The sequence below is a fragment of the Nannobrachium achirus genome (assembly GCF_963921795.1).
Source record: "Nannobrachium achirus genome assembly, chromosome: 16".
In the NCBI taxonomy this organism is placed as follows: Eukaryota; Metazoa; Chordata; class Actinopteri; order Myctophiformes; family Myctophidae; genus Nannobrachium; species Nannobrachium achirus.
Window position 1 is genome coordinate 10,297,675 of NC_137823.1, and position 9,269 is coordinate 10,306,943.

The window sequence follows — 9,269 nt, forward strand, 5'->3', positions numbered from 1 at the left end:
TTGGCATATAAGGTTATATTCTGGGACATATCTGACTAGTTATATTTATCTGGCCTCGATCGGACTCTCTCTGATTAATCCAGGACGTCCGTTTTCGTGGGCAGGATTTATGTTGGTTGAAATCAGGTGATATTCCGGGCCAGATCTGACTAGTCATTGTTTGACTTGATCTGGCCCCAATCGAGACGTCACTGATTGGTCCAGGTCCTGACCGTGCTCGCTGGGTATAGTTGTCTGATGGTCTAGTGGTTTTCAAAAACCAAAAGCAACAAAGTGAATTCTATGACCGGGGCACTGGGGATGGTTGGTTCGTTTTTCCTCTTTTTCTAAAGTCTCACTGATTAAAACCAAAATGAGATCCGCACCATGGGGGACAAAACAAACAAACAAACACTGGCACGTCTTTTAGAGAAGTGACTTTGTTAAGGGATCTGACAATTCACTCCGCTGTTATTGCGTATTCCTCTGCTCGATAAAAGTACGAGTGAAAAGAACGAGAGAAAGAAAGAATTCATCTCTCCCGAGTTGGGTAAGCTTATTTTCTTCTTTTTTTTAATCAGAGCTTCCAGTGCAGCTGCGTTGAATGTGAATGGGTAACGCTGACGCCGCCATGTTTTTAGATCCGTTTATTGGATTTACGTTTTATTTTTTCCCCAAAGAAGAAATTCATATGATTAGACTATAGAGCACTGTGATGACGCCGGGCTGTATATATATGCTGATTATGCATCGGTGTTGATGATGTGATGATGGTGTGTGTGTGTGTGTGTGTGTGTGTGTGTGTGTGTGTGTGTGTGTGTGTGTGTATAACATGGTTCTATTGTTAAAAAGAAATGCCATTTTAGAGGTATTAAAAAGTCCTAAAATTGGCACTTATGAAATGTGCAGATACCCTCTATACACTTAAACTTTATGTTGGTTTGTTTACTGTTGAGTGAGAAAACAATGTTTCACATTAAGTTAATCATCTGGGGACCCTTCAAAATAATTGGGGGGTTGTGTGTGATGTGATGACGTCATCAAACGATAAAGTCGACTTCAACTCAACTTTTTACTGAGTCGAGTTGACTTGCAAAAATCATAAGTCGTTAATGCCCAAAATAGGGACACACCGATGTTTATGAAGTGTTGGAATGGCACATCTGTTTCTAAAATCTAAGGCCACGTTTAGGTCACAAAAAAACATGTAGTAATCCTGGTCTCTATACTGCCTCCCACCTGATGGAGGGGAAAGGAACTGGTGGGAATAACGTGTTCCTTGATGTACGTATATGATTTATATGAGCTCTGCCAGCTTGGAGCCTCTGGGCCATTACAAAATACATCACCTTGAGAGGTGTGTGTGTGCGCGCGCGCGTGCGTCCACGTTTACAGACAGGTGTGTGTGTGTGTGTGTGTGTGTGTGTGTGTGTGTGTGTGTGTGTGTGTGTGTGTGTGTGTGTGTGTGTGTGTGTGTGTGTGTGTGTGTGTGTGTGTGTGTGTGTGTGTGTGTGTGTGTGTGTGTGTGTGTGTGTGTGTGTGTGTGTGTGTGTGCTTGCATGCGTGTGTCCATGCATGTGTGTGTGCGTGCATGTGTGTGTCCATGCATGTGTACAGACAGGTGTGTGTGTGTGTGTGTGTGTGTGTGCGTGTGTGCATGCATGCGTGTGTGTGTGTGTGTGTGTGTGTGTGTGTGCGTGCATGTGTAAAGACAGGTGTGTGTGTGTGTGTGTGTGTGTGTGTGTGCGTGCATGTGTACAGACAGTGCCTCTGCGTTGAAGATAAAGGTGTGGTGCTGTCCATGGTGCTGAAACGGCCCTGACAGGCTGTTCTATAGGAGCTGCTACACTGTTTCTATATGTCTGGCCATATATGGGCGTTTTCCTTACATGCGCCTTGTATTTCTCAAACCCCGGGGATTCTTTTCTTTCCTCAGTTATCAACATTGAGCATGTGTGTGCGCGTGTGCGTGTGCGTGTGCGTGTGTGTGTGTGTGTGTGTGTGTGTGTGTGTGTGTGTGTGTGTGTGTGTGTGTGTGTGTGTGTGTGTGTGTGTGTGTGCGTGCGAGGCGAGCTCATATTACTTTACTTGTGAGCAGGGGTGTCACAAGGGGGGGGGGGGGGGAGTGTGATTGAGTTACTAGGGTCCAAGGTGGAGGGGCCTTAATTATTTTAGCTATTGAAAAATAGCAGATATACAAGCTCACAGCGCAGCACCGAGTGCCGCGTTGCGAGCTTGTAGATCTGCCTTTTTTTGAAATCTTAGAATATATGTATTTTTTAAGCGAACGTTTGTAACTCAAAATTTGCTTCTCGGGGTCCCTGGAACTAAATATTTTGAGGTGGGGGTCCGTGGCCAAATAGATATCATTTTGGGGTTCCTTCACATGAAAAGGTTTGAGCACCACTGACATAGAAACATGGGGTTTTCAAAAACATATTCAAAGACATTTTCAAGATTTTTCAAAAATAGCAGATCTACAAGCTCGCAGCGCGGCACTCGGTGCCGCGCTGCGAGCTTGTATATCTGCTATTTTTCAATAGTTAAAGCACAAAATACTGTGTAATAATGCGTTCCCAATGGGAAGCCCCGCAGTGAATCCTTGTACTCAGGGCCCAGCATTTGGTGTGACACGTCTACTTGCGAGGGCCCAATGTTCCCACAAATACAGTAGAACTAGACCGGTGCCCGTTGGGCAGAATAGTCACCATTGATGTCCGGTTGTGCAATACCCGTGTGCCATCCTACACTTGTGTGCGTGCGTGTTTGAGCGTGCGTGGAGGGGAGGTTTTTTCCCCCCCCTCAGTTCCAGTAGTAGCTGGCTGTCATGGCTGCCCGCAGGGCATTGTGGGTAATTCAGCAGAATGTCAGAGACAGATGCACACAGTATCCGTCAGTTTACCTGAGGGCTAGGCTACCGCGGCTAACGCATTAGCACACGGCATCCGTCAGTGCGGTGGTTCTCAACCTGTGGGTCGGGACCCCCAGGGAGGGGGTCCCCAAATTATTTTTGGGGGGGTCCCCAGATGATTAACTTAATGTGCAACATTGTTTTCTCACTCAACAGTAAACAAACCAACATAACGTTTAAGTGTAGAGGGTATCTGCACATTTCTAAAGTGACAATGTAAGGACTTTTATAATACCTCTAAAATGACAAATGAAACATTTGTCATTATTAGAGGCAGAAATTGTGAAAATAGCCAATCTACATGCTCACAATGCTTGGACCGTGCGTAGGTGTGACCACCTAAACTTAACCTTAACCCTTACCCTAACCTCAGTAATAACTAATGCTGGTGAATGCTAACCTGGTGAATGCTAACCTGGTGAAATGCTAACCTGCCGACACTGGTGAATGCTAACCTGATGGTGAAATGTTAACCTGCCTCCCAGAACAGTACGCCAGGCAGTTAATGTCCAATCTTCATAATATTAGAGTTGTTTTGTACGTTTTAAAACATCCTGAGTTCATTTATTACACTTTTGAAGCAGCCAGAATAACTTTTCTGACTTTTGTTTATGGTCTTTCCTCACCTGGGACCCCCCAGACAGACCCCTGAGCCTATCTCAACCCCTACAACCCCACCCGTTCACTCAGATCAGCCAACACAGGGAGGCTGACAGAACCCTCACTAAAATAATGAAGGTATTGCAACTTCTCACGTTGGGCGTGCAGAACAACATGCACTGCACTCACACTGTGTATTTATATATCCTTCAACAGGGGGTCCGGGACCCTTAGGGGGTCCTCTGAGTTGCTACAGTGGGGCTTCCAAATCTCTGTGTGATAGGATTAGTATTATTTCCAGCGATGGCTCTGGGGGGAGAGAATTGTGACGAAAAATTGCCTATTTATGGAATAGATACATAAATTAATGTTTCATATGAAAGACAATTGACTGACTTCTATGTAAACCATACTATAGGGACAGTTTGTTCTGGAAAGCGTCTTCAGGCTCATAAAAAACCCTGTCCGATCACCTGCAGTCCACAGATTTGGAGCTGGCACCTAAAAATGATCTGGTCTGTTCAGTTATCAATACCCTAAGCCAGAGAATCTCGTTTGTCATAATTATTATTAGGCCTATTTATCGTTGTTTGTTATGATCATAGTTTTAATCCAATGTATTATTGCGACCGTCAGGTCGCATTTACTATCAAAACCTCCACCGGGTGTCCGTCCGTCAGTCCGTCAGACGTCACACGTCACACGTCACACTTTTGCCCTGCTCATATCTCCGCAACCGTTGCCCCCATCCATGCCAAATTTTGCACACACACTCCTTCCTGCCAAACCACAACCTCCACCCATCAATTCTCACATGCCCCTCTTCTAGCGCCACCATGAGGCCTATTCTTGCAAAAAAAACATTTTTGGACACTGCTCCTACAATTTTTGCCCTAAAATCACGTAAATCGGTACACAGTATGCCTACACTCATCTCATCAACATGGATTTGTCCCATTTAGCGCCACCTGAAGGGCGATTTTTTAAAACACATTTTTGGACTCTACTCCTGCAGATTTTGCCCTAAAATCACGCAAATCGCTACACAATATGTCTACACTCATGTCATCAACATGGATCTGTCCCATATAGCGCCACCATCAGGCTGATTTTTTCAAACACATTTTTGGAACTGCTCCTACAGATTTTGCCCTAAAATCACGCAACTCGCTACACAGTATGTCTACACTCATCTCATCAACATGGATCTGTCCCATATAGCGCCACCATCAGGCCGATTTTTTCAAAAACATTTTTGGACACTGCTCCTACACACAAGTTTATATTGTATTATAATCAAAGTTAAAAGGTTCAACTTGTTTCTTACCGATAGGGATACTTTTGTGTAATGGAAAATGTAGATATGTTTATGTGGTGCGGTGTGGTGCGGTGTGTAGATGTGTTTATGTGGTGCGGTGTGGTGCGGTGTAGTTTCGTGTGTGGTGCTAAAGCTGCAGTCGAAAAGGGGCTTTTGAAATTAGCCCGCACAAACTCGCACGCACGCGCAGTGCCCGAAGTTAAAAGAGAATCTCACATTGGAGTACAACTTCTGGTAACTATTATTGCTGACCATCAATCAACCAACTGTAGTGGGACTGTAGAGAGAGAGAGAGAGAGAGAGAGAGAGAGAGAGAGAGAGAGAGAGAGAGAGAGAGAGAGAGAGAGAGAGCAGTGGCGTCAGTTCAGAAAAAGCTAAGGTATGGCAACATGACTGGTGTCTTGCACGCGCGCCTTTGCGCGCGTGCAAGACACCAGTCATGTTGCCATACCTTAGCAACAGGCATGATACATTTATTGTAGAAGTACATTTTATTTCCCCCCCGTTTCTACGGTTTCTTGGGCTGGATATGGCAGCCTGGAACGGTTGTTCAAGTGCAGCTAAACTTGGCATGTTAGTAAATGCGCCTCAATTAACAATAATGAATTGCACTTGTGCAGCTGACCTGCGGAACCTGGGAATATAGGCTACCATTTTGTCAAGATGGGGAGAATAAACGTGTGGAGAATATAATTATAATACCTTGTTAAAGTGACCATTTTGTAAAATGTTGCATTTTTAGTTATGTTACTGTAATTTAACAACATGATAACCAGCACAGATAGACAAAGAGACATTCATGGATTTATATTTAAAAGTTACTTTTATCTTCCCCCCCTGTACCCAGGGTATGGCAGCTGCATACCCCTGCCATACCCAATTGACGCCCCTGAGAGAGCGAGAGAGAGAGAGAGAGAGAGAGAGAGAGAGAGAGAATAGAGAGACAGTAGAGAGAGGTAGAGAGAGCATGGCGCCAGAGGCAGGCCTGTTATTTCATTGTGAGTGAAGGCTAGCAGAGAGTGTGTGTAATAGAATGAAGGATATGGAGAAGTATTGATCACAACTCACTGCTGGGAACAAAACCTCCTCCTTCTCCTCTCTGCTGTCCATCAACCAGCCTCCCTTTGATGTTTGTTACATCGGTCTGAGTATCAAGCAGCTCTGGTCCAGAGCGTTAGAGATGGGATTTACCGTTGTTTTGGGTTGAGATTGGCACATTTCCTGGGGCAATCTGCCCAAATCATGCATGCCACTCATGTCTTCTTTTTTAGTTTTTTTACTCTCAAAACGCGCCTGCAATGTAGTGCATTTGAAACTACATTGCAGTACACATCATGGGGTGATCACTGCTTGCCTCCTGTGAATTGTTTTATTTAATTTCTTTGTTTATTTTGTATTTTTTGCTGAGTGAGGTCAGCAGACAAAGTGGCATGAGTGAGATGAAAACGGATAAAACGGACAATTTCATTTTTTTAAAAGAAAGCAATGATTCTCTACGACCTCATGCACACCAGATCCGAATTAGCCGTGCGACGAGTGGCTGCGGCCGTGAGTTTTTTTCTCGATCGAACCCAGTTTGATTTGTGCGTCTTGTCGCATGCGGTAAAAAACTCTTCACTCCTTTTATGACTCCTTTTGGGATCCGCAGCGCCGATTCCGCACAGCCTTGCACACCAAATCCAATGCGTTTTATTCATGCAGCAAACGAAAAAACCCCAACTGTCCTGTGTGCAAAGGGCTTTACTGAAGTACATTTTAATTCAGAACTTCTACTTGTGGCAGAAATACATTTGGAGCCTTATCATTGTAACACCTAATATGGCTGCTGTGCATGTGCTTCTTGAGGGGACATTTGGCACACACACACACACACACGCACACGCACACACACAGACACACACACACACACACACACACACACACACACACACACACACACGAGGGGCGAGGGGGTTATTTAATTTCCTAGTTTTGGGTGGAAGAAGTGCAGAATAAACATTGAATGCTCGGCGCTGCTCGGTCCAAAGCCCTGGATTTCAGAAAAAGGAAATTGATTTATACATTTTTAACCAGACAGTGATACAAAATACACATGGTGTATCCAATTTGTATTGCATGCGCGCGCGCGTGGCAGAGGAAACCATGCAAGGCACCAACCTGCTCACCGGGAGCAACTAGGGGTTCAGAGTCTTAAAATAAAATATGCCATTGTGCACGTTCACATGTTCACACACACACACACACACACACACACACACACACACACACACAAACACACACACACACACACACACACACACACACACACACACACACACACACACACATATTTTAAGACTCTGAACCCCTTCCGGTGAGCAGGTTGGTGCCTTGCATGGTTTCCTCTGCCATCAGTGTGTGAATGTGTGTGTGAATTAACCTGACTCCGCCAGATGGTGGCAGCAGTGCGTACCGCCCTACTTTACCATCTGAGACTGCTCGGGGAGAGTTAATATCACACGTAAAGTCCCAGTCCGGACGAATCAGCGGCAGCTACGGGCGGGCTCTGAGCGGCTCTGAGCCAATAGAGTCTGACTGCAGACCACATGGAAACCCAGGAGGCGGATTCTGGGTGTAACGTCATGCAGACAGGCCAATATGAGTGGTTGGAGTTAGGGTTGGGACCCGAAACCGTTTCTTTTTAGGAACCGGTTCCATGATAGCGGGTCCAGAACCGGGTCAATCATTTTTGCTGGTCCGATTCTCTTAACGGGTCTCATCAGCGCGCATTAGCTGTGTGCATTCCATTACAAGCAGCTGTGGTGACGTCAGGCCACCTCTACAGAAGAAATGCTGGGAATGTCCGCGTCACTGAGCAGAGCGAGTCGGCCGCAGGCGTTTGTCCTTTGGGGGGGCCGTGTGTCTCGCTCCACTCCAGCGTGATAGCGTCACCTCCTTCTCACACACGTGTTAATATTAACAAGCCAACAACAACAACAACAAGAGCAAGCATGAAGCCATCAGAATGGTCGCCGATGAAGAAAAGAAAAGACAGCGCGCTGTCACACCGCATGCATGGATGTTACACCGACATCCGTTTGGAACCGAAATGTGTGACACCAATGTCTGAGTAACATTACCCAATGCAACTATGCGATGCAGTCACACATTTCTTTGCCAAACCAGTGTCGGTGTAACATCTATAAGTTCCACACGCACGCTGACAGACACAGTCACAGAAGCTTGTTCTTCAACAGGGAACAAAATGAGAAAATTGGATTTTACAAAACGGACCCCGTCAGCGTCGATCCCGTTTTAAAGAGGAAAAAATAGCTTAAAACCAACTTGCTAGGGTTACGTCGTTTTGGTGTCGATGAAGACAAGTTTATATCGGATCTGCAAGCTCAAAAGTAGTCGCGCATAGTTGTCTGAGTTGTATGAGTGGAACGTTAAATCAGACGCACTGCAGTGCAATTATTTACTATAAAATCTACTATTACATTTGCGTGTACAGTACACTGGGACTTGGGAGTTAATCTGTTATATAGGGCTTGTGATCGCGCTGCTGCTGTTGTGATGTGTTACATTATAGACATGATGTCTGCAAAAAACACTTTCTTTAATATATAAAACATTTGTATCATAGCCTATTCTTCTTCCTCGTTGTATTGTTGTTTTTAATGTAATGAAAATAGGGAGCTTTATTATGAGGAAAAAACTGGTGTGTTTTCCCTTTTAAAATTGGGTAAAATCGCGCATTTTTAAACACATTTCCTTAACGGTTATCACTTATGTAACCGATAAACTTTTGCTCCCGACAACCCCCCCCCATGGTTTAAGTTGTGTTTATTATGTAATTGTATAATGGATGTCAGAAAATATGAAAAAATATATATATTGGAACCGTTAAGAGAACACTCTAAGCCTTTTCGTTGTATAATTACAGTACATTACTGGCAGCTCAGTGGCCAGCAAGTTGCTGTAGTTCCTAATTACAATAAACTACTATAATCCACTTTACAGCATAATGGAACAGTACTGTATTACTAGAGAACAGTACTTTACTGTAATATTACCTTTTTTTGTTATGGAGCCCATTTTTACTGTATTTTAATTCTGCTGTATTGTACTGCAATATTACTAGAATACTGTAATGATTATTTGAACCCATTTCTACTGTAGTTTTATTATGTTACTGCAATATTACTATACTACTATAATGATTATTTTACTCTACTGCATTTCAGAATAACATTGAAATCAAAAGTTTCTTTATAAAGAACTTTATTTCAAACTCACATTAACACCTTTAACACCATTTAACAATAACAGTTAATGAAATGTTCTGAAACATTGCATTGAAACATGTTCACAAAAAAAACAAAACAATACATTAATTATTATTAATACACAATACATTCATTATTTTCTAGGGAGAACAAAGCAGCAACAATTTAGTGCAACTTTTTAACATACAACAAT